At 49.9% G+C, this 24820-nt stretch overlaps 1 protein-coding gene across 7 annotated transcripts in view; it reads left to right on the forward strand.

Annotated features, from left to right (window-relative positions):
* TDRD7 (tudor domain containing 7) overlaps positions 1-24820 on the forward strand; it is a 432711-nt gene that overhangs the window by 110131 nt on the left and 297760 nt on the right. The gene's annotated exons all lie outside the window — the stretch shown is intronic.

Below are 24820 nucleotides of genomic sequence, written 5' to 3' on the forward strand. Positions count from 1 at the left end.
CCCAGTAGGCATCGGCACCGAGAGGACCGCTCACCCTCTGTTCAAGAGGTGTTGATGCGCTCCACTATGGACAGCCCGGAACAGCCTCCACGCCTGGAACAGACTCTGACATCGACACCTGCATCGGCTTCCACGTCTTTCTCCACAGCCGCTCTGCACGAGAGTCTCCGGGCTGTTCTCCCAGAGATTCTGGGAGAGCTGTTGCGCCCTTCCCCTCCGGTACCGGGGGTGCTTGCGCCACTGGTACCGTCGAGTGAGGCGCCGGCTGGCCCCTTGCCCGGGGTGAGGTCTCCGACATCGGTGCCGCGTGCGGTACCGACTGCGGTCGCCTCCCAGGAAGGCTCCCCGACGACGTCGGCAGAGGGAGCTTCGCCGGTGCTGGCGAGGGAGTCTACCTCTCGACGCCCACACAGTGGACGTGGTTCCACGGGTGTCTGATACCGATGGTGAGGCTTCGTGGGAAGAGGAGGAGGACATCAGATATTTCTCTGACGAGGAGTCTGAGGGCCTTCCTTCTGATCCCACTCCCTCCCCTGAAAGGCAGCTTTCTCGTCCCGAGAGTCTGTCTTTTGCGGCCTTTGTCCGGGAGATGTCTACGGCCATCCCCTTCCCGGTGGTTGTGGAGGACGAGCCCAGGGCTGAAATGTTTGAGGTCCTGGACTATCCTTCTCCACCTAAGGAAGCGTCCACAGTACCCATGCATCATGTCCTCAAAAAGACATTGCTGGCGAACTGGACCAAGCCATTAAGTAATCCCCACATTCCCAAGAAGATCGAGTCCCAGTACCGGATCCATGGGGACCCAGAGCTGATGCGCACTCAGTTGTCTCACGACTCTGGTGTTGTGGATTTGGCCCTAAAGAAGGCTAAGAGTTCTAGGGAGCATGCTTCGGCGCCCCCGGGCAAGGACTCTAGAACCTTAGACTCCTTTGGGAGGAAGGCCTACCATTCTTCTAAGCTCGTGGCCAAAATCCAGTCTTACCAGCTCTACACGAGCATACACATGCGGAACAATGTGCGGCAGTTGGTGGGCTTGGTGGACAAGCTCCCCCCTGAGCAAGCCAAGCCATTTCAGGAGGTGGTCAGGCAGCTGAAGGCGTGCAGAAAATTCCTGGCCAGAGGGGTGTATGACACCTTTGATGTTGCGTCCAGGGCCGCTGCTCAAGGTGTGGTGATGCGCAGACTCTCATGGCTGCGTGCCTCCGATCTGGAGAATAGGATCCAGCAGCGGATTGCGGACTCGCCTTGCCGTGCGGATAATATTTTTGGAGAGAAAGTCGAGCAGGTGGTAGAGCAGCTCCACCAGCGGGATACCGCTTTCGACAAGTTCTCCCGCCGGCAGCCTTCAGCTTCTACCTTTACAGGTAGACGATTTTTTTGGGGAAGGAAGACTGTTCCCTACTCTTCTGGTAAGCGTAGGTACAATCCTCCTTCTCGACAGCCTGCGGCCCAGGCTAAGCCTCAGCGCGCTCGCTCTCGTCAGCAGCGTGCGCCTCAGCAAGGCCCCTCGGCTCCCCAGCAAAAGCAAGGGACGAGCTTTTGACTGGCTCCAGCAGAGCATAGCCGACATCCAAGTGTCAGTGCCGGGCGACCTGCCAGTCGGAGGGAGGTTGAAAGTTTTTCACCAAAGGTGGCCTCTCATAACCTCCGATCAGTGGGTTCTTCAAATAGTCCGGCAAGGATACACCCTCAATGTGGCTTCCAAACCTCCAAATTGTCCACCGAGAGCTCAGTCTTACAGCTTCCAACACAAGCAGGTACTTGCAGAGGAACTCTCCGCCCTTCTCAGCGCCAATGCGGTCGAGCCCGTGCCATCTGGGCAGGAAGGGCTGGGATTCTATTCCAGGTACTTCCTTGTGGAAAAGAAAACAGGGGGGATGCGTCCCATCCTAGACCTAAGGGCCCTGAACAAATACCTGGTCAAGGAAAAGTTCAGGATGCTTTCCCTGGGCACTTTTCTTCCCATGATTCAGGAAAACGATTGGCTATGCTCTCTGGACTTGAAGGACGCCTACTCGCACATCCCGCTACTGCCAGCTCACAGACAGTATCTGCGATTTCAGCTGGGCACACGTCACTTCCAGTACTGTGTGCTACTCTTTGGGCTCGCCTCTGCGCCCAGAGAATTCACGAAGTGCTTGGCTGTAGTAGCAGCGGCACTTCGCAGGCTGGGGGTGCACGTGTTCCCATATCTTGACGATTGGCTGGTGAAGAACACATCCGAGGCAGGAGCTCTACAGTCCATGCAGATGACTGTTCGCCTCCTGGAGCTACTGGGGTTTGTGATAAATTATCCCAAGTCCCATCTTCTCCCAGTGCAGAGACTCGCATTCATAGGAGCTCTGCTGGATTCTCGGCAGATGTTGAGATTGCTGGGCCACATGGCCTCCACAGTTCATGTGACTCTCATGGCCCGCCTTCACATGAGATCTGCTCAATGGACCTTAGCTTCCCAATGGTTTCAGGCTGCTGGGGATCTAGAAGACGTGATCCACCTGTCCACGAGTTTTCTCAAATCCCTCTATTGGTGGACGATTTGGTCCAATTTGACTCTGGGACTTCCTTTCCAAATTCCTCAGCCACAAAAAGTGCTGACTACGGATGCGTCTCTCCTGGGGTGGGGAGCTCATGTCGATGGGCTTCACACCCAGGGAAGCTGGTCCCTCCAGGAACGCGATCTGCAGATCAATCTCCTGGAGTTACGAGCGGTCTGGAACACTCTGAAGGCTTTCAGAGATCGGCTGGCCCACCAAATTATCCAAATTCAGACAGACAACCAGGTTGCCATGTATTACATCAACAAGCAGGGGGGCACCGGATCTCGCCTCCTGAGTCAGGAAGCCGTCAGCATGTGGCTCTGGGCTCGCCGTCACGTCATGGTGCTCCAAGCCACATATCTGGCAGGCGTAAACAACAGTCTGGCCGACAGGTTGAGCAGGATTATGCAACCTCACGAGTGGTCGCTCAATTCCCGTGTAGTGCGCCAGATCTTCCAGGTGTGGGGCACCCCCTTGGTAGATCTCTTCGCATCTCGAGCCAACCACAAAGTCCCTCAGTTCTGTTCCAGGCTTCAGGCCCACGGCAGACTGGCATCGGATGCCTTCCTCCTGGACTGGGGGGAGGGTCTGCTGTATGCTTATCCTCCCATACCTCTGGTGGGGAAGACTTTGTTGAAACTCAAGCAAGACCGAGGCACCATGATTCTGATTGCTCCTTTTTGGCCGCGTCAGATCTGATTCCCTCTTCTTCTGGAGTTGTCCTCCGAAGAACCGTGGAGATTGGAGTGTTTTCCGACCCTCATCACACAGGATGAAGGGGCGCTTCGGCATCCCAACCTCCGGTCCCTGGCTCTCACGGCCTGGATGTTGAGAGCGTAGACTTTGCCTCTTTGGGTCTGTCAGAGGGTGTCTCCCGCATCTTGCTTGCTTCCAGGAAAGATTCCACTAAGAGGAGTTACTTCTTTCTATGGAGGAGGTTTGCCGTCTGGTGTGACAGCAAGGCCCTAGATCCTCGCTCTTGTCCTACACAGACCCTGCTTGAATACCTTCTGCACTTGTCTGAGTCTGGTCTCAAGACCAACTCTGTAAGGGCTCACCTTAGTGCAATCAGTGCATACCATTACCGTGTGGAAGGTAAGCCGATCTCAGGACAGCCTTTAGTTGTTCGCTTCATGAGAGGTTTGCTTTTGTCAAAGCCCCCTATCAAACCTCCTACAGTGTCATGGGATCTCAATGTCGTTCTCACCCAGCTGATGAAACCTCCTTTTGAGCCACTGAAATCCTGCCATCTGAAGTACTTGACCTGGAAGGTCATTTTCTTGGTGGCAGTTACTTCAGCTCGTAGAGTCAGTGAGCTTCAGGCCCTGGTAGCCCAGGCCCCTTACACCAAATTTCATCACAACAGAGTAGTCCTCCGCACTCACCCTAAGTTCTTGCCAAAGGTTGTGTTGGAGTTCCATCTGAACTAGTCAATTGTCTTGCCAACATTCTTTCCCCGTCCTCATTCCTGCCCTGCTGAACGTCAGCTGCACACATTGGACTGCAAGAGAGCATTGGCCTTCTATCTGGAGCGGACACAGCCCAACAGACAGTCCGCCCAATTGTTTGTTTCTTTTGATCCCAACAGGAGGGGAGTGGCTGTGGGGAAACGCACCATATCCAATTGGCTAGCCGATTGCATTTCCTTCACTTACGCCCAGGCTGGGCTGGCTCTTGAGGGTCATGTAACGGCTCATAATGTTAGAGCCATGGCAGCGTCGGTAGCCCACTTGAAGTCAGCCACTATTGAAGAGATTTGCAAAGCTGTGACGTGGTCATCTGTCCACACATTCACATCTCATTACTGCCTGCAGCAGGATACCCGACGCAACAGTCGGTTCGGGCAGTCAGTGCTTCAGAATCTGTTCGGGGTTTAGAATCCAACTCCACCCCCCTAGGCCAATGTTTTTTCTGTTCCAGGCTACACTCTCAGTTAGTTGGAAAAATTGTTAGGTCAATCTCAGTTATGTCCTCGCCGTTGCGAGGTCCAATTGACCATGTTTGTTGTTTTGAGTGAGCCTGGGGGCTAGGGATACCCCATCAGTGAGAACAAGCAGCCTGCTTGTCCTCGGAGAAAGCGAATGCTACATACCTGTAGAAGGTATTCTCCGAGGACAGCAGGCTGATTGTTCTCACAAACCCGCCCGCCTCCCCTTTTGGAGTTGTGTCTTCCCTTCTCTTTGTCTTGCTACATATGAGACTGGCCGGCACGAGCCGGTTTCGGGCGGGAAGACGGCCGCGCATACGCGGTGCGCATCAGCGCGCAAAGGCTAGCAAAGGCTTTTGCTAGTGAAGATTCCGATTGGAGGGGCTGCCGTGGACGTCACCCATCAGTGAGAACAATCAGCCTGCTGTCCTCGGAGAATACCTTCTACAGGTATGTAGCATTTGCTATACTGTAACTTGTATTGTAGTTTACATGTATACAGCATACACATTTGGATGATTGGCTCTTTTTAATAATGTTTGTAAATACTTTATCACTTTTATAGATCTGTATTCTGGATGTATGAAATTCTCCATTGGCAAGTATAGTGAATTACTGCATGGGGGGAGGGGTGGAATCTTTCCATCAGTTTTTCCCAATTGCTATCCAGTATTGTATCATCTCCCACTTGGGACCCCCTTTAGTTTTGCCATTAGCAACAAATGTACATGTAGTTTGTTGAGGTCCTTTCAGCACATCAAGCATGGTGATGTTTTCAATGAGCACATATGCCTAGATTATGATATCAGTAGATAAAATACTTCAGATTTTGTGTTAAGTCAGTAACTGATTCAATTCATGTTTTATATACTGCTAATATCCCCTGTTTAGGGTTCAGTGCGGTTTACAGCATAGGTGGGACAAACTGGTACAATATATAGATGAGCAGCATAAAGAGGGTCCAAAGTAGAGAACAAAGGCCCAATAGCAAAAAGAAGCACTAGGAGCCTTCAAAATCAGGACACAATTTCTTTAATTATATAACTTGAATGACAATTCTTCCCTTGGTGACTCGACGTGGGCTGTGGTTCGGCGCTAAGCACCTGCATCAGGGTTCTGCAGTAGTCATAAACAACATTACAAATTAAGGGCTCTGTTTACTAAGCCGCATTATAGGTGTGTTAGCATTTTTAACGTGCATTAATAGTGCATGCACCTACAATATCTTTACAGGCGCCTACACAGTTCGTGCACTAATTGTAGACGCATTAAAAATGCTAACACGCCTTAGTAAACAGTGCCCTAAACATATAGGGGAAAGGGAATGGGACTTATATACCGCCTTTCTGTGGTTTTTCCAACTACATTGAAAGCGGTTTACATATTATAATATAGGTACTTGTTTGTACCTGGGACAATGGATGGTTAAGTGACTTGCCCAGAGTCACAAGGAACTGCAGTGGGAATTGAACCCAGTTTCCTAGGTTCAGAGTCCGCTGCACTAACCACTAGGCTACTCCTCCACTCCAATAAAACATTGAATCTAACACAAAAAACTGAAGGTATGTTCATCAGGAAACCTCTAGTAGTCTATTGAAAATGATAATAATGATGAGAACATGCATGTTGAAAAAAGTGAAATATCTAAGACATACAATGTGCACATATTAAAAGTATTTGGTGAATTTGCTTCTTAGATATCACACCTTCTTAGTGAGTTTGGCATGATTATCGTTCACTATCTCATTTTTTAAAAATATGTATATATATATTTTTTTTTTTAAAGTGAAATATGTAAGATACAATGTGAACATATTAAAAGTATTTGAACAGTGTATATTATTTATAAGTGATGTTAATAAATCATTCTTTTTGTGGTATAGTGCAAGAAGATTTATTTATTTATTACATTTGTACCCCGCGCTTTCCCATACACAGCAGGTTCAATGCGGCTTACATAGTAAATAGAATTACAAAGTCTTGTAAAGAGAGTATTACAAACTGTAATAATCATAGCAATGGTAAGGTTTTAAGAATGAATTGAACATGGGAAGGTAAACAAAGATAGGATAAGCAAACGGAAGAGAGATTGACATATATATGTGATAATGTGGTTGACAAATTTGTGAACAAAGTATGCATTTTATTAAGTGCTACACAATGATTAAGATGTGTATGTGTGTGTATATATACATTGCAATCCGCTTAAGTGCAAGGGTCTGGGACCAAAGAAATGCATGCAGTTAACCAGAGCGTGCACTTAACCGTTGTGACCCAAAGAAGCTTGACATCTGATAAATCTATGTACAAAACTGTTTATTATTATACGTACAGTATACAGTCTCTGTATACTGTATTAGGCTTACTTGAAGTAATCAGTTATAGTCTGTACACTCTCGGGTCTGTGAGTTCCATAGACTACGTCTGCCAGACAGTAAAAACTGTCATAGCACTGACATCCAGTGGCCTCCAGATAGGCCCACACGGTGTTGAGAATCTCCAGCGCTCTTGCAAAAGTGACAGGAGGAGGTTGTTGAATTTCGTCAGCATGTGCCTCGCTGCTCATTTCGTCATTTGTTCCATCATCAGCCGTTGTTGCCTGCATGTAGGCACATATCTCGATATCAATGTTGTCTTTATCTGTTTGTAGATCGTAATCAACAGCTACTTAGCGATAGAACTCCTCTTCAGTAACACCGGTTGGGATGTCAATAACCTGTTCATCTGACGCGTTTGCAACAGCTGCATCTGTTTCGTCCCCCTCCACATCTTTAACAAAGCTTGCCCGCTTGTAGCAGTTCACAATGGTTGCCTGTGTAACATGATTCCAGGCTTCTTTCTGCATATGTAGGGAATCCAACAGTGATAGATTATGAGCCAGTTCAACAGCACATTTATCCTTGCCAGTCTGGTCATCCATAATGCTCATCAGATGATGTAGCATAAGAGCCCGATAATGTTGTTTGAAATTGGCTATTATGCCCTGATCCATAGGTTGGATCAGAGAGGTAGTGTTTGGTGGCAGGAAGAGCCCCTTGACATTGGACAGCCTGACATCATCCCTGTATGCAGCACAATCATCACAAAGCAGCAAAATCTGACGCTTTTCTGCCTGCATTCTAGAGTCTAACTTCTTTAGCCACTGCTTCCAAATTTCCCCAGTCATCCATGAATTTGCGTTAGCCTCATATGACACAGGAAGTCACTTAACTTTCTTGAAGCAACGGGGCTGTTTGCTCTTTCCAATGATGAGGGGTTCCAACTTCTTACTCCCATCCACATTGCAGCAAAGGAGGATCGTCAGTCGGTCCTTCAACGTTTTATCTCCAGTAGTTTCGGCATGTTTGAATGCAAGTGTTCCATCAGGAATCGGTCGCCAGTAGAGACCATTTTCGTCAACATTGAAAATGTCACGAGGTGCAAACTCGTTCATGATGGTAGGAAGAACTGAGCAACCCAAGTTTTAGCACCAAAGTCATCAGCATCTTGTTTCTCACCATGCTGTTTTTTGTATTTTTTGCTGTTCCTCTCCTTCCATTTTTCCAACCATCCAACAGTGGCTTTGAATTCAGTTAGTCCGAGACTTTCAGCTAGCTGATTAGTTTTCTCCATAAGCAGTGGATCACTGACAGGAAACAGTCTGCTCCTGACTCGAGAAAACCACCGAAGTGCATCTTCTACCTCCTCAGCTTTTCCTGCCCGTTTTTTCGTTTCCGTTGTGGATTTGTATTGTTTTGCCAGTCTTCCAGAAGCTGGTCTTTCTGCTTCAAGACACGTGAAATTTGACTTTGATTGACACCATATTCTTTAGCAATAGATGCTTGACTTTGTTTGTTTTCTAATTTTTTTAAACTTCTATTCGTTCAGCCAGTGTTAGTCTTACAGTTCTGCCGCGACGACAACCCCGGTGTATGCTCTAACAACATTCTTTCGCTTATTCTGCCTGTGGCAGTTAGAGGCAGTAAATTTGAAATCTCGTTGGTTGTAACGTGCCAATCTGCTTCCATATTCCATGCGTGCGCTAATGCGGAGTCTTTCCTGCAGAGGCGCGGTCTTGAGCCATGCATATAAGCGAATCTTGCACTTATCAGTGGTGTGCTAAACCGAAGTTTGTCCCCATAGAAATTGATGGTGCCAAAAATGGGACCGAAGTACGGCATGCAGTTAAACAGAGCATGCGCTTATCCGGCGTGCACTGTATGTATGTGTGTGTGTGTGTATGTATGTGTGTATGTTTATATGTATATATATAATGTATACGTGCTGTACTTCGGTCCCGTTTTTGGCATCATTAATTTCTATGGGGACAAACTTCGGTTTAGCACACCACTGATAAGTGCAAGATTCGCTTATATACATGGTTCAAGACCGCTCCTCTGCAGGAAAGACTCCGCATTAGCGCGCGCATGGAATATGGAAGCAGATTGGCGCGTTACATACACACACACACACGTACATACAGTGCACTCCATTTTAAGTGCATGCATGGAATATGGAAGCCGATTGGCGCGTGACTAGGGTTACCATTCGTCCGGATTTCCCCGGACATGTCCTCTTTTTGAGGGCATGTCCGGGGCATCCGGCGGATTTTGCCTGCACCCACGTTTGTCCGGATTTCTGGACAAACGTGGGCGCGGGTGCGGGCAGGCGCGTGCGTGTGGGCGGGCGATCGGCGCCGTGGTAACCCTACTCCCGTCCCCTCCCCTTCCTTACCATGTTCCCTGGTGGTCTAGTGACGTCTTCGAGGCAGGAAAGAGCCCCCTCTTTCCTGCCTGGAGCGCTGCCTCCCCTGTCTATCATCCTCCTCGGTCTGGCTGGGGATTCAAAATGGCCGCCGAGAGTTGAACTCTCGCGAGGCCACTTCAACTCTCGGTGGCCATTTTGAATCTCCAGCCAGACCGAGGAGGATGCAGCAGGCAAGGACAGGCAGCGCTCCGGGCAGGAAAGAGGGGGCTCTTTCCTGCCCCGAAGAGAAGACCCTACTAGACCACCAGGGCTAGATAGTAAGTGAGGGGGGGGGAGTATGTGAGGGGGGGGGGAACCATGTGACGGGGGCGGGGAATAGAGGGGCGGAACGAGGACCCGAAGGGGGCGTGGTGGGGGCGGTGTATGAGGCGGGGCGGGGTAGGGGGCGTGACATGTGTCCTCTTTTTCAGAGGACACAAAATGGTAACCCTACGCGTGACAACCAACAAGATTTCAAATTTACTGCCTCTAACTGCCACATATACATATATGTGTGTGTGTGTGTATATATGTGTGTGTGTGTGTATGTATATATATATATACACACACACATACATACATACACACATCTTAGTCGTTGTGTAGCACATTATGAAATATACACACATACATACATACACACATCTTAGTTGTTGTGTAGCACATTATGAAATATACACTTTGTTCACATATTTGTCAACCACATTATCACATATATATGTCAATCGTCTTGCATTATATCACAAGAATGATTTATTAACTTCACTTATAAATAATATACACTCTGCTCACCAAATACTGTAATATTTCACTTTTTTCAACATGCATGTTCTCATCATTATCATCATTTTCAATAGAAACATGACGGCAGATAAAGGCCACTTGACCCATCCAGTTTGCCCATCCTCTGTAACCCCTAATTCTTCCTGTTCCTAAGCGATCCCACATGCTTATCCCATGCCTTTTTAAATTCTGGAACAGTCCTTGACTCCACCACCTCCACTAGAAGGCTATTCCACGCCTCCACCACCCTTTCTGTGAAATACTTCCTTAGGTTACTCCTAATCTCATTCCCTCTTAACTTTGTCGTATGCCCCCTCATTCCAGAGCTCTCCTTCTTTTGAAAAAGGCTCTCTTCCTGTACATAAATGACCTTGAGATATTTAAACATTTCTATCATGTCTCCTCTCTTCCAGCGTATACACGTTGAGGTTCATAAGCCTGTCCCTATAATTTTTGCATTTTTGCATTTCATAGCTGCTCTCTGGACCGACTCCATCCTGTTTTTATCTTTCCGTAGGTGCGGTCTCCAGAACTGCACGCAGTACTCCAAATGACTCTATTAGAGGTTTCATGATGAACATACCTTCAGTGTCTCAAATCTCTTTTCTGACGCTATGTCATCTGAGTCTGTCAATGAGGCTGTCTCTTCTTACAATGCTATTCTCTCTTCTGCTCTGAACACCCTTGCACCGCCCGTGTCTCGTCCTATCAGGCGTGCCAAACCCCAGCCGTGGCTGACCGCTGACATCCACTATTTACGTTCCTGTACCCGCGCTGCCGAACGCCTCTGGCTGAAATCCCGTACCCTTGCCGACTTCGTTCATTTCAAATTCATGCTGACCTTCTTCCGATCTGCCCTTTCACTTGCAAAACAGGACTACTACATCCAGCTGACCAATTCTCTTGGCTCTAACCCTCACCTTCTCTTTGCCACGCTGAACTCCCTCCTTAAAGTGCCTTCGCCCCCTACTCCGCTTTCTCCTCAGACTCTAGCCGAGTACTTTCATGACAAGGTTCAAAAGATTAACCTTGAATTCTCAATCAAACCACCTCCACCCTCTCCTCCCCTAGTCCATTCCCTCAACCCTCCAACCCCTCCCTCCTTTTCCACCTTCTCTGATGTCACTGATGAGGAAACTGCACATCTTCTTTCCTCGTCCAAACGTACCACCTGCCCCTCTGATCCCATTCCCACTCACCTACTTAACACTATCTCCCCCACTGTCATCCCTTTTATCCGTCATATCCTCAATCTTTCGCTTTCCACTGCGATTTTTCCTGATGCCTTCAAACATGCTGTAGTCACACCGCTCCTTAAAAAACTTTCACTGGACCCTACCTGCCCCTCTAGCTATTGGCCCATCTCCCTCCTCCCTTTCCTCTCCAAGATACACTTGCTGTTCACCGCCACTGCCTCAACTTCCTTTCATCGCGAGCTATTCTTGACCCGCTCCAATCTGGCTTTCGCTCTCTTCACTCGACTGAAACGGCACTTGCCAAAGTCTCCAATGGACCTGTTACTGGCCAAATCTAAAGGTCTCTACTCTATTCTCATCCTCCTCGACCTATCTGCTGCATTTGATAATGTTGATCACACCTTACTCCTTGAAACATTATCCTCTCTTGGATTCCGGGGCCCAGTTCTTTCCTGGTTCTCTTCCTATCTCTCCCAATGTACTCTTAGAGTATACTCTGGTGGTTCCTCCTCCACATCTATCCCACTAACAGTCGGTGTACCCCAAGGATCTGTCCTAATACCTCTCCTCTTCTCCATCTATACCTCTTCCCTTGGTGCTCTGATCTCATCTCATGGCTTTCAATATCACCTTTACGCTGATGATACCCAGATCTACCTCTCCGCACCGGATATCTCAGCTAAAATCCAGACCAAAGTATCGGCCTGTCTGTCTGACATCGCTGCCTGGATGTCTCGCCGCCACCTGAAACTAAACATGACCAAAACCGAGCTTCTCCTCTTTCCCCCTAAACCTGCCTCTCCTCTCCCCTCGTTCTCTATTTCGGTAGATAACACTCTCATCCTCCCTGTCCTATCTGCGCGCAGCCTTGGAGTCATCTTTGACTCCGCTCTCTCCTTCTCTACTCATATTCAGCAGATTGCCAAAACCTGTCGTTTTTTTTGTCTATAATATTAACAAAATTTGCCCTTTCCTCTCTGAGGACGCTACCAAAACTCTGCTGCGCGTCTTATATTCCGCCAGAGTCGCTATACTCACGTTAGCCCTCTCCTCAAGTCGCTTTACTGGCTCCCTATCCGCTTCCGCATACGGTTCAAACTTCTCCTTTTGACCTACAAGTGCATCCACTCCGCAGCTCCTCAGTACCTTTCCGCTCTCATCTCTCCCTACACTCCTCCCCGTGAACTCCATTCGCTGGGTAAATGTCTCCTGTCGTCCCCCTTCTCCCTATGCCTGGAATAGACTCCCTGAGCCAGTACGTCAGGCTCAGTCTCTGGCTGTCTTCAAGTCTAGGCTTAAAGCCCACCTCTTTGCTACTGCTTTCGACTCCTAACCATGACTCTCTTACTCAGCACCCTCACTTATCACCCCTACCACTGCAATTTCCCCACCCCTAGCTGTCTGTTCGTCTGTCCAATTTAGATTGTAAGCTCTGTTGAGCAGGGACTGTCTTTTCATGTTAATTTGTACAGCGCTGCGTAAGTCTAGTAGCGCTATAGAAATGTTTAATAGTAGTAGTAGTAGTTTTTATGTTAGATTCAATTTTTTATTGTTTATATGTTTAATTTGTAATGTTATTTGTCTAATGCAGACCCCTGATGCAGGTGCTTAGCACCGAACCACGGCCCATGTGGGGTCACCAAGGGAAGAATTGCTGTTCAAGTTATATAATTAAAGAAATTGTGTCCCGATTTTGAAGGCTCCTGGTGCTTCTTTTTGCTATTCGGACAATATATAGATAGGATAGCAAGTGAGTATAGTCTTGTTTGTAGGTAGGACATTATGTGAAAACTGTTTTGTTGGTTAAATGTCATGTTGTGCGATATTAAAAGTATGAGAGTGGGTTGTTTCCATTTGATGATCTGTTTGGAGAATTAAAGGGTTGTTTGTTATGTAGTAGGAAGAGGCAACATTTTAGCCGCTTCCAGAAGCTAAGGTAGTTGGACTCTAACCGCCAGAAGGAGAGAGTTCAGGAGAGAGATACCTGATACAGGGAAGAGTGAGTTGAGGATCTTCTGAAATCAAATTCCCTTATGGAACAGTGGGGCTATCAATTGTTCTTTCAGCCTGTGTGAGTGGACAGTGCAGATAGATGAGGTATTAATCAACATTTCAGAAGTAGCATCTTGAAGGATCTGGTAGATTAGGCAGGCAACTTTAAACTTGATTCCTTGTCATCAAGCAGATGAAGCCATTACGTATGGGTTGTGTCCATCAACCAGCAGGGGGAGATAGAGAGCACTCAACTTTTCACAGTGCCTCATGGCCAGCCAGCTCCACTGCCTCTTCAGTATTCTCTATCTCCCCAAGCAGGGTGGCTGTAGCTTCTTCGAGCGCCATCAAAAATCTGCCTGGGCGTGGCTCCTGGCTTGCCAGTTGTTAGCCGGGGTGTTAGAGGCTATAGCAGCTTCACTTTGAAGGCACATAGGTTAGCCCTTTCCCTGCCTTACCCATGCCCCTGTGGATGTGGACATATTAGCTTGCTTTTCCCTGCCCTTTCCCACTCAGTGGATGCAGGCACATTGGTTCGCCTTTCCCACTCATCTGAGCCTCTGGAGTTCTTATTACCTCTGCTTTCCTCACAGTGTTAAAAAAAAAAAAAAATGGAACAGAGGTTTTCCTTTGATTCTTCTATGGGACCAGAACTGTGATACTCGGTCCGGTGAGGTAAGAGTGTTTTCTAACTCCTCCGGGGTGGGCCCGCGATCGGAGCGTTTTTGGCGCGAAACCGCCATTTTGAATTTTCCTGCCGTTTTCGGCGATGGCTGCAGAGAATGTAAAGCGCTGTTCCCGGTGTGGCAAGCGCAAATCAGCAGCGGGGCTCTGTAAATCGTGCTGTAAAGGTGTAAGAACCGGCCTGAGCATGGCGAGCAATGATTCTTCCTGCTCAGAGCTGGCAGCGGATGCCATTTTGAATTCTCCGCATGGCGCAGCCTCAGTAGAGATGGAGAGCCCTGAGCCCGGGGGGGGGGGGGGGGGGGGGGGGACCTCGAATTGAGGCTATTCAGGGAGCGGCTAGCCCCGGACGGGATCTGGGTGCCCAGGGTGAGTTTTTCTCCCCTGATTTTGTGTTATTGCATAAAGCATACATGCTCAAAACAGCTCTCCCTCAAGGGTCATTTGAGGCCCCTTCTATTGTCCCCCCCCCCCCCCCCCCCCCCCCCGAGGTGGATTCTGGCCTGGGACTGCCCGCTGAGACTATTTTCCCTGATAATTGGCATAAAGAAAAGCGTAGAAGGGCTAATTCCCCTTCAGATTGTGGTGCACCTCCTCCCCCCCCCCCCCCCCCCTGTGTTCGGGCTGTGAGCATTCGGAGAGTTCTGGCAGGCCTTCGTGGTCTGAGGAGCCAGAGTCAGGTGCAGAATTACCATAGGATCTGGATGATCCCTCCGCGGTGAGGATTTTCCACCGTGATGAGCTGCCAGCGCTTATTTCAGATGCCCTACAGGTCCTTTCTATTGAAGAGCCTGACAGTGGCGCGGCCTCCTCTGTAAATCCTAGGATGGCTAGTACCAAAAAGCCTGCTCGAGCCTTTCCTTTCCATGACTCCATCCAAGAGCTTATTTCTGCTCAGTGGGCTGACCCCGAGGGACCTTTGAAAGTTTCCAGGGCTATGGGGCAATTATACCCTCTGTGTGAGGAGCATTTGGCTTGCTTTGCAATGCCTAAAGTAGATGCCCTAGTCACTGCGGTGACAAAGAGAATTACCCTCCCTGTGGAAGGAGGAGTTGCCCTGAAGGATATACAAGACCGTAGGCGGGAAGCAGCACTTAAACGGTCCTTTGAAATTGCAGGTCTTCCTGTTCAGGCGTCTGCATGCAGTTGTTATGCTGCTAGAGCCTGCCTGGCGTGGTTGCAACAGGCAGTGGAACAGCCCGGAGATGGAGCGGAGCCCTTCTCGGATGTGGCTCCACGGCTGGAGTCGGCCTTGTCCTTTTTGGCTGATGCCCTTTATGATATTGTCAGAGCTTCGGCTAAACAAATGGCAGTAGCAGTGGCGGCTCGCCGTCTTATTTGGCTACGACATTGGGCAGCGGACATGGCCTCTAAGCAAAGGTTGGTGAAGTTGCCCTTTCAAGGCCTTCTCCTATTTGGTGAGGAGTTGGAAAAAAAATTGTTAAAGGCCTGGGAGATCCTAAACCCCAGCGCTTGCCCGAAGATAGGCCGAGGCCTTCCTCCAAGGGCCAGGCGGTCCACTCCTCTTATAGACCTCGCTTCCGTGAAGCTAGAAGGTCCCGCCCGGGGCGTTCTGCTGGGTTCACTTCTCGTGCCCGTTTTTCAGCAGAGGAACTCCTTTCGCTCGGACAAGCGTTCCGCAGCCACCGGCTCTAGGCCTGGAGTTCAGGGGTGACCCTCTCAATGATGGTGCGCCGGCCCCCTCCTCGCTTCCTGTCATCGGAGGACGTCTTTCCCTCTTTGCCGAGGAGTGGGCCAATATTTCCTCAGATCAGTGGGTTCTGGACCTGATCAGAGATGGCTACAGAATAGAATTCAACGCCCCAGTAAGAGACATGTTTGTGGAGTCCCGATGCGGTTCTGCCGCCAAACGGATGGCGGTAGAGGAGACTTTGCAAGGTCTGATTCAGTTAGGGGCCGTGCCTCCCGCCGAACACGGCTACGGCCGATACTCCATCTACTTTGTGGTGCCGCGAAAAGGTGGGTCTTTTCGCCCTATTCTGGACTTAAAAAAATTAAACAAGTCCCTGAGAGTGCGGCATTTCCACATGGAAACCCTGCGCTCCGTCATTGCTGCGGTACAGCCAGGAGAGTTTCTCATGTCTCTAGACCTGAATGAAGCTTACTTGCACATACCAATTTGGCCCCCGCACCAGAAGTTTCTGAGTTTACGGTGTTGGGAAAACATTTCCAGTTCCGGGCCTTGCCTTTTGGCCTCGCCACAGTCCCCAAACCTTTTCGAAGATAATGGTGATAGTAGCTGCTTTGCTCAGGCGAGAAGGTATCAGGGTTCACCCGTACCTAGACGACTGGCTCATCAGAGCAGACTCTGTAACAGAGAGCTATCAAGCTACAGCCAGAGTGGTCTCAGTACTTCAATCTCTAGGCTGGGTCGTCAATATGGCCAAAAGTCACCTGACCCCCTCGCAATCTCTAGAATATTTGGGGGTCAGGTTCGACACAGACTCGGGCTATGTATACCTACCCAAGCTAAGGCAGTGCAAGCTTCAGAATCAGGTCCGTCTGCTCCTGAGGATGCCCCGCCCTTGAGCTTGGGACATTGTCCAGCTGCTGGGATCAATGACAGCCACATTGGAAGTGGTGCCCTGGGCGAGAGCGCACCTGAGACCTCTACAGTGTTCACTACTTCAAAGATGGTCTCCATTTTCTCAGGATTATCAATGCAGACTTTCTTGGCTCCCTGCGGCCCGACTCAGCATGGAGTGGTGGCTCTTGGACAGCATGCTGCGGCGAGGAATGCCGCTGGCTCTCCCCGATTGGCGTCTAGTAGTGACAGATGCCAGCCTGAAGGGCTGGGGCGCACATTGCAAGGGGAAGCATGCCCAGGGTCTATGGACACCCGAGGAGTCGGAGTGGTCCATCAACCGCCTGGAGTTGAAAGCGGTGTTTCAGGCACTTCTGGCCTTTCAAGTGACCCTGGAAGGATTGATTGGCTGTCAGAGTGATGTCGGACAACACGACAGCAGTGGCCTACATAAATCGACAAGGCGGCACTCAGTGCAGAGCCCTGGCCGCGCAGGCCGACAGATTTGCCACTGGGCCGAGCTGCATCTTCAGTTTCTGTCGGCAGCTCACATTGCTGGTCAGAGCAACGTGCAAGCCGATTATCTAAGCAGGCATCAGATCGATCCAGCAGAATGGGAACTAGCAGACGAAGTATTCCTACAGATATGTGCCAAATGGGGCAAGCCCGTGATGGATCTTATGGCGACAAGTTCAAATGCCAAAGTCCCGTGCTTCTTCAGCAGAAGGAGAGATCCTCGCTCGGAAGGGTTGGATGCCTTGACTCAGCCCTGGCCTCCGGGCCTACTATATGTGTTCCCTCCGTGGCCCTTGATAGGGCGCTTGCTCCTGCGAATTCGGCTGCACACAGGAGAAGTGGCCTTCATCGCCCCGGATTGGCCCAGGAGGCCTTGGTATGCGGACCTCCGACAGATGCTAGTGGAGGCTCCCCTTCCTTTACCTCTGGTACCGAACCTGTTGTCACAGGGCCCGGTAGCCATGGAGGACGCCTGCCGCTTTGGTCTTATGGCATGGCGATTGAGAGGGCGCAATTGAGGGACAAAGGCTATTCAAATACAGCTCTGCCCCACCCTAGCTCCACCCCATTGATAAGATTATTCCATTTTTAGAAATTTTTTTTATTTATGAAATTTCAAATAAAGATAAATGAAGCTAAACTTGTACAAAAAAACTGATTGAAATAATAAGCACAATGCTATCATGAAACCTCCCCTCCCCGTAGAGAAGATACTAGACCACCAGCTGGGGTGCAAGGGAATAGGACACAAAAGGGAAACAGTGGACATGGAGAGGAAAAGAGAGATGGGTGATACTGGACATAGAGGGATAGGGTAGGGAGAGATGCTGGAGGGAGGTGAAGAGGGGAGAGTCACTGGATGTGGAGAGTAAAAGGGAGATAACTGGGGATGCAGTGGAGAAATTAAGTGACCAACAATAGGGGAAACACTGGGGAGGCAGGATGAGTGAGAGCGGAAGGATGAATGAAGTTAGGGGAGCACTGCAGCAAGGATGACTAAGGCTGACTAATACAGGCTACTGGGGAGATGAGAGGCTGGGACATAAATATTGGGAAAGGATAACAGGATCTGGAGTGGGAGAGCACTAAGGGAGGAAGATGGATGGGGATGTGTGGCAGCACTAGTGAGAGAATGAATGATACTGGGAGGGTGGAAGGTGACTGAGGTGTAGTGTGGAGTACAGGTGAGAGTGAGACTTGGGGTGAACCCTGGGGAAGGATGAGGCATATGGGACCACTTAGGGGAGGATGAGTAAGGCTCAGAAGGAAGAATTAATAAAATTAAGGTGCATGAAGAAGGGAGGTAAAAGATGATTAAAAGGATATCTGTGGGTAAAGGTGGGCAGGGACTGAAAGGGGAAGAAGGGGACTACTGTGGTTCACTCTCACTGGAAGCAAGGGTCCCAGGCAAAACCTTTGACAAAATGGTGGACATAGCTGAAACATTTCAAACCAAAACCACCACACAGACAGTACTTTAATTTCAAAAGGTTCTTCCTAATTTTGAAAAAAAGCTATCATCATACCTGGCTTCCGGCCTGCCTGCCTCTGGATTGGCACAACTGTTGTAGGCAGCCCTCCCCTGTCTGTTGCTTAGTTTGCTCGCCTCACTTGGCTCCACGAGTCTGCACGGCCGCGCTCTCGCTCGCACCACAGTCAGCGCGACAATGGCTCACCACCTCGGACCAGGCTCCAGCTTTTCCCGCTCAGTGACTCTCGCCCTCGCGGAAACAGGAAATACCTCATCAGAAGGCGGGACATTGAGCGGGAAGTGAAAAGCTGGAGCCTGGAGGTGAGCCGTCGCGCTGCAACTGTCTGTCGGGGGTGGGGCCGTCACTGCCTCCTGGCTCGCTGCAAGCCTGCAAAGTTACTGTCGCCGCCTCGCCGGGGTCCGGGGATTTGGGAGCTGACGGCGGGCTCAGCGGGCCCAAGCTGGGGGTGGGCGCCGTGGTGGTGGGAGCGGAGCGGGATCATCATGAATGATGTGGATGGTCGTCCGAGGCGAGCGGAGGTCGGAGCAGAGGCAGAGCTGAGGCGCGCCGCGCGGCGCCCCCTTAGGCGCGGGGCCCTATACGGCCGCCTTGGTTGCCTCTGCCTAAGACCGGCCCTGGCGGTTTGCCATACTGCTTTGGAAGCTTCAAATACTGAAGAGGCAGTGGAGCTGACTGGCCATAAGGCACTGTGAAAAGTTGAGTGCTCTCTATCTCCCCCTGCTGGTTGATGGACACAACACATACGTAATGGCTTCATCTGCTATGACTAAAGGAAAGAAAATTACCAAGGTAAGAACCTAATTTTCCCTTGGGGAGGCTCCTGGATACCATTGTGCCTATGGAACTGAGAGTACTTGTGCAGGATGACTCTTCCATGCTTAGATTGCCTGATCTTACTTTGTTTTTGTTGTTTGTTTGTTTCCTAAAACAATGTCTGTTGTCAGTGAAAATGTATTTTGGTATGTGGCGAGAGACCCATTCATCCACTGTTATGCAGTGGTGCCTTTCGACTTAATGTGTGGAGAAGACTGCAGTGAGATGCCAGAAACCAGCCACTGTAATTTATAAAGATCTAGGGACTGTATTTGGCCTCTGCCCCACTACAGGTCAGCTTCAAGGATATTGATTTCAAGCAGGGGCAGACTGACAGTGATCTGGGCCCCCGGACACTAAGGGGCTCATTTTCAAAGCACTTAGACTTACAAAGTTCCATAGTAACCTATGGAACTTTATAAGTCTAAGTGTTTTGAAAATGCGCCTCTTCGGGACATGGGCTTCTAACCACCTATCAAAATGATTAAAGTAGATGGAATTTAGGGGAGAATGGGCCCCCTATTGCTGTGAGCACTCGGGCCGTGCCCTGTTGTCCCAGTGGTCAGTTCGCCCCTGATTTCAAGCCCCTAACTCAAGCACATGTCACGTTTCTGATGTTTTCATGAAGTACAGGACTTCATTTTGATCTGTGGAACTGGTACCTCTGTTTTGATGTCTTGTTTATAATTTTTTTTTTAATTTAATATATGTTTGTGGTTATCTTACTAAATCAAGTGCTGCTTTCAGGTTAGAATTCGTCTTTTATATAGAGCAGGAGCCATTGACCCTTTTGCACTTTTTTTTTTCTTTTGCACTTCTTTTTTTCCTTTCATAAGAGAGTGCTTCACCTGTGTCTAGATAACTTTGGGTTTAGTCCAGAATGGGACACAGTCTCTTTAGAAGTTCATTCTCAATCAGTAGTTATTCCCAGGGGTACTTTCTAAAAGTGACTGGGTGCTTGAGAGTCAGTTTCCCAAATTAGAAAGCAAGCCAGACCTGGGGGAGATTGTGAGAAAAGTCATGGTAGTTGACTCTAGCTTCCAAGAATTTGTCTTGACCTGTAATAAAATATTATGGTTTCCATATGACTTTTCAAAATCTCATACTAATATGTGACCTTCCTTGTCATCAAGCAGATGAAGCCATTACGTGTGGGTTGTGTCCATCAACCAGCAGGAGGAGATAGAGAGCACTCAATTTTTCACAGTGCCTCATGGCCAGCTAGCTCCACTGCCTCTTCAGTATTCTCTTTCTCCCCAAGCAGAGTGGCTGCAGCTTCTTTGAGCTCCATCAAAAATCTGCCTGGGGTGGCTCCTGGCTTGCCAGTTGTTAGCCGGGGTGTTAGAGGCTATAGCAGCTTCACTTTAAAGGCACATAGGTCAGCCCTTTCCCTGCCTTACCCATGCCCCCATGGATGTGGACAATATTAGCTTGCTTTTTCCTGTCCTTTCCCACTCAGTGGATGCAGGCATATTGGTTCGCCTTTCCCTGCCTTTCCCACTTATCTGAGCCTCCGGAGTGTTTTTATTTACCTCTTTTGCCTCTGCTTTCCTCACAGCGTTAAAAACAAACAAACAAAAAAATAATAATTAAAGTCGCGTCGTGCTTTAGCTCAGCGATCTTGGAAAAGAGGTTTTTTTTCTTGAGATTCTTCTGCAGGACCAGAGCTGTGATACTCGGTCTAGTGAGGTAATAGTGTTTTCTGACTCCTCCGGAGTGGGCCCGCGATCGGGACGTTTTTGGCGCGAACCGCCATTTTTGAATTTTACCGCCGTTTTCAGCGATGGCTGCGGAGACTGTAAAGCGCTGTTCTAAATGTGGCAAGCGCAAATCAGTAGCGGGGCTCTGTAATTCGTGCTGTACAGATGGTAGAGCCGGCCCGAGCATGGCGAGCGGCGATCTTTTGCGCTCTGAGCTGGCAGCAGATGCCATTTTGGCTTTTCCCCATGGCACGGCCTCCTGAATCCGGGAGGGGGGGGGGTGTCCTCTGAGTGAGGCTAATAATAGAACTGATAGCCCTGGGCAGGATCTGGGCGGTCAGGGAACGGTTTTCTCCCCTGATTTTGTTTTAATGCTGCATAGGGTGTACATGCTTAAAAGAGCTCTTCCACAGGGTTCTTCGGACCCTCTGCCTGCCCCCCCCCCCCCCCCCCCCCCCCGGTGGATCCTGGCCTTTTGGAGTTGGCTTTGCCTGTTTCTTATCCTCCTGATAAATGCAGAAGGGCTAATTCCCCTTCTGAGTGTGGCGCACCCCCCTTTTCCCCCCGTGGTCGGGCTATGAGGATTCTGAGGGGTCTGGCAGAACTTCTTGGGCTGAGGAGCCAGAGTCGGGTACAGAATTGCCACAGGAGCTTGATGATCCGTCTGTGGTGAGGATTTTCCACCGCGAGGAGCTGCCAGCGCTTATTTCAGATGCCTTACAAGCCCTCTCGATTGAAGATCTTGGGAGTGGCACAGCCTCCTCTGTTAATCCAAGGATGGCTAGTACCAGAAAGCCTGCTCGAGCCTTTCCTTTGCATGACTCCATCCAAGAGCTTATTTCGGCTCAATGGGCTGACCCCGAGGGACCTTTGAAGGTTGCCAGGGCTATGGGGCAATTATACCCTCTGAGTGAGGAACATTTAGCTCGCTTTGCAATGCCTAAAGTGGATGCCCTGGTCACGGCTGTGACAAAGAGAATTACCCTCCCTGTTGAAGGAGGTGTTACCCTGAAGGATATTCAAGACCGCAGGCTTGATTCAGCTCTGAAGCGGTCCTTTGATTTGGCAGGTCTCACTGTTCGGGCGTCTGCATGCAGTTGTTATGCTGCTAGAGCCTGCCTGGCTTGGTTACAGCAGGCAGTGGAACAGCCCGGTGATGGAGCAGAGACCTTATCTGAAGTGGCTCCGCGGATGGAGTCGGCCCTGTCCTTTTTGGATGACGCCCTTTATGATATGGCCAGAGCTTCGGCTAAACAAATGGCAGTAGCAGTGGCAGCTCACCGCACTCTTTGGCTACGACATTGGGCAGCGGATATGGCCTCTAAGCAAAGGTTGGTGAAGTTGCCCTTTCAAGGCCTTCTCCTGTTTGGTGAGGAGCTGGAAAACATTGTTTATGGCCTGGGGGATTCCAAACCTCAGTGCTTGCCCGAAGATAGGCTGAAGCCTTCCTCTAAGGGTCAGGCGGTCCGCTCCTCTTCCAGACCTCGCTTCCGTGAAGCTAGAAGGTACCACCCGGGGTGTGCTGCTGGGTTCACTTCGCGTGCCCGCTTTCAGCAGAGAAACTCCTTTCGCTCGGACAAACGTTCCGCAGCTGCCGGTTCAAGGCCTGGAGTTCAGGGGCAACCCTCTCAATGATGGTGCGCCGGCGCACTCCTCATTTCCTGTCATCGGAGGAAGACTTTCCCTCTTTTTCGAGGAGTGGTCCAAAATCTCCGCAGATCAGTGGGTCTTGGACCTGATCAGAGACGGATACCGAATAGAATTCGATGCCCCAGTGAGAGACGTGTTTGTGGAGTCCCGATGCGGTTCTGCCGCCAAACGGGCGGCGGTAGAGGAGACTTTGCACAGTGTGTGCTGGATAGGGGTTGTGACCCCCGTGCCTCCCGCCGAACAAGGTCTAGGCCGCTACTCCATTTACTTTGTGGTGCCACGAAAAGGCGGGTTTTTTCGCCTGATCCTGGACTTAAAAGAGCTAAACAAATCCTTAAGAGTGCGGCATTTTCACATGGAATCCCTGCGTTCCGTCATTGCGGCGGTACAGCCAGGAGAGTTTCTCACTTCTCTGGACCTGAAAGAAGCTTACTTGCACATACCAATTTGGCCCCCGCACCAGAAGTTTTTGCGGTGTTGGGAAAACATTTCCAGTTTCGGGCCTTGCCTTTTGGCCTCACCACAGCTCCCCAAACCTTCTCCAAGGTAATGGTGGTAGTAGCTGCCTTTCTCAGGCGACAGGGTATCCGGGTTCACCCGTACCTAGATGACTGGCTCATCAGAGCAGACTCAGAAAAAGAGAGTCATCTAGCTACAGCCAGAGTGGTTTCAGTCCTTCAGTCTCTGGGCTGGGTCGTCAATATGGCCAAAAGTTACCTGACCCCCTCGCAATCTCTAGAATATTTGGGGGCCAGGTTCGACACAGACTCGGGCTATGTGTTTCCTACCGAGCAAAGGCGGTGCAAGCTTCAGAATCAGGTCCGTCTGCTCCTGAGGATGCCCCGCCCGCGAGCTTGGGACATTGTCCAGCTGTTGGGATCGATGACGGCCACCGTGGAAGTGGTGCCATGGGCGAGAGCGCAGCTGAGACCTCTACAGTATTCTCTACTTCAACGATGGTCTCCAGTATCTCAGGATTATCAGTGCAGACTTTCTTGGCTCCCTGTGGCCCGCCTCAGTATAGAGTGGTGGCTCTCAGACAGCATGTTGCGGCGGGGAATGCCGCTGGCGCTCCCCGATTGGTGCCTAGTAGTGACAGATGCCAGCCTGAAGGGCTGGGGCATACATTGCCAGGGGAAGCATGCCCAGGGTCTATGGACGCCCGACGAGTCGGAGTGGTCTATCAACCGCCTGGAGTTGAAAGTGGTGTTTCTGGCCTTTCAAGTGACCCTGGAAGGATTGGCTGTCCGAGTGATGTCGGACAACACGACAGCAGTGGCCTACATATATAAGTACATAAGTACATAAGTAATGCCATACTGGGAAAAGACCAAGGGTCCATCATTTCCTTGACGTCAGAAGAAGGCGGAACACAGCGAAGGGAAGGCTAGAGACGTCGGGAGCGCCACATCCTTCACTGACGCTGCGCTGCTGGACCGCTACGGAGGTAAATTTAAAAGAAAAAAAAAAAAGAAAAGGGATGTTGGGGGGGGGGGGGGGGGAGAAGAGGGCGGGCAGTTGAACAATGGGAGCGGGAGGGCGAGCGAGGTGAGCATGGTGCAGCGGCGCCCCCCAGAGGGTGGCGCCCCCCTGCCATGCTTACCGTGTTGGCACGGCCCTGCTGGCCGGGCTCTGCCTGAAGCCTTGAAGGCACATTCCACAAGAGCGATTTCCTCTTCTTGGGCGGAAACTGGAGCACTATCTCTTCATGAGATTTGCAGTGCTGCAACATGGGCTTCTAAGCTCTCTTTCGCCCGACATTACAGGCTGGATGTGGCTGCCAGGAGGGTTGTGCGTTTTGGAGCACAGGTGCTAGCGCGTGGTGTGGCTTGTTCCCACCCTATTTAGGGATTGCTTTGTTACATCCCATACGTAATGGCTTCATCTGCTTGATGACAAGGAAGGGAAAATTAGGTTCTTACCGTGATAATTTTCTTTCCTTTAGTCATAGCAGATGAAGCCATGAGCCCTCCCTGTATGATTGTCTGTATTGCAGTGATTCTGATTTTAGTTGCTGTTCTTGTTTCCTGAAGTTATATTTCTTCCTTGGGGAGTCGGAAAACTGTCTTCAGGATTCTTGTTACAGTTATAGGAGGATGAGTTTATTTCCTCCAGGAGGATGCAAGTATTCCCTCCGTTTATACAAAGTGGAGGACGAGTTTATTTCCTCCAGGAGGATGAATTCATTCCCTCCTTTTTTGGAGGTTATGCCCTTGTTAAGGGGCCATCGTTCGCTGTGAGGAAAGTTCATGTTATTTC

The sequence above is a fragment of the Microcaecilia unicolor genome, chromosome 2 (genome assembly GCF_901765095.1).
Source record: "Microcaecilia unicolor chromosome 2, aMicUni1.1, whole genome shotgun sequence".
In the NCBI taxonomy this organism is placed as follows: domain Eukaryota; kingdom Metazoa; phylum Chordata; class Amphibia; order Gymnophiona; family Siphonopidae; genus Microcaecilia; species Microcaecilia unicolor.